Below are 1,191 nucleotides of genomic sequence, written 5' to 3'. Positions count from 1 at the left end.
CACATCCAGTTAGTCACAGTCAGAGAAACAGGACTACACTGAAAAACAGGCTGATCACGAACATCTATAAATAAAGGCATTGATGGCAGCAGCAACTTAACGAACTTTTTCATCTCATAAAGTCTCTTTAATTTGTGCGCATAAATAAACTGGGTCTTTAGTGAATTAGTGAAACATGTAGAATATAAACTTCTAAGTTTGGATCCATTATGTCAGATTAAATATATTAAAGTGTGTTTATATTTAAAACAGCAGGTTTTATTTTTTAGGGGGTGAAAGTAAAAACTCTGAAGTTATTTACCAGAACTGTTTTTATCAGCAGGCTTAGTTTGTGAGCCGAATTAAAGAAAAGTGAATGAAAATAGTTTTTATTTATCGTTAAAACAGAAAAACTCGCGAGATTAGATGAGAACTGGAGAACGTGTCTTATTCCACGTGGATTCTGAAGGGAGTCTGGTTCTGGGCAGAGCTGCTGGGTTTGGACCAGGACCGGTTCCGATGCTCTGTGCTGTGAGCTCGCGCCGCTCAGCTCGCCTCCTGCTGCGCTCTGATTGGCTGACGCTTCAGTTCCTCGTGAGGAAATCACTCCTTTTATAGTTAACGGAGCTGCGCGCCGCCGGTTTCCGGGTTTACTCTCCCCAGCATGTAGAAGAGGAGGCGGGCCGCCGGGAGACACCTGGAGCACCGCGGGCACATCAGGGCCATCGATCCGCTCCGCACCCAGCGACCAGCGAGCAGTGCAGGTGAGCGGCGGGGTTCGGGTCTGAGAGCTGGGTTAGAGCTCAGGGTGGGTCCGGGCTGCAGGAGGAGGATCTGCACCCGGGCTTCTGGGCTCAGAGTTCTGCTCCACTGACTTCCGGTTCCGTTCCCCGTCAGGAGGCCGATCCACCCTGAGCTGAGAGGTTAAACAGAAAATCCTCCAAATCCGAGCGCTTCTCTGGAGGTCCGGCTCACAGCGGGTCCCCTGCGGCTGGTTCCCCAGCCTAGGATGACATGAGGGACCCGCTGGGGGGGCCAAACCCGGAAAACCTGCCCCGGAGGGGTGGGGGGAGGTGGGGGGTTTGAGAAGATCAGAGGAGTTGATCTGGATCATTAGGAGAGGTTAAAAGGTTAAATCCTGATTTAACATTTAAACTTCTGACTCAAACCATAACAACCAATATTTAAAAACAAACTAAACATTTTAATCAT

The 1,191-nt window shown here is 48.9% G+C and overlaps 1 protein-coding gene across 1 annotated transcript in view; it reads left to right on the top strand.

Moving 5' to 3' along the window:
• The first annotated feature begins 488 nt into the window (after positions 1-488).
• Positions 489-1,191, top strand: part of LOC107102160 (protein FAM49B-like) — a 32,263-nt gene continuing 31,560 nt past the window's right edge. The window contains exon 1 of the mRNA XM_015401359.1: positions 489-743. The gene's annotated coding sequence lies outside the window, so the exon portion shown is untranslated. The remainder of the gene's footprint in view (positions 744-1,191) is intronic.

The sequence above is a fragment of the Cyprinodon variegatus genome, unplaced genomic scaffold, assembly GCF_000732505.1.
Source record: "Cyprinodon variegatus isolate N-32 unplaced genomic scaffold, C_variegatus-1.0 Scaffold1212, whole genome shotgun sequence".
NCBI lineage: Eukaryota > Metazoa > Chordata > Actinopteri > Cyprinodontiformes > Cyprinodontidae > Cyprinodon > Cyprinodon variegatus.
Note: the sequence above shows the minus strand (reverse complement) of the source record. Positions and strands in the feature narration are given on the sequence as shown.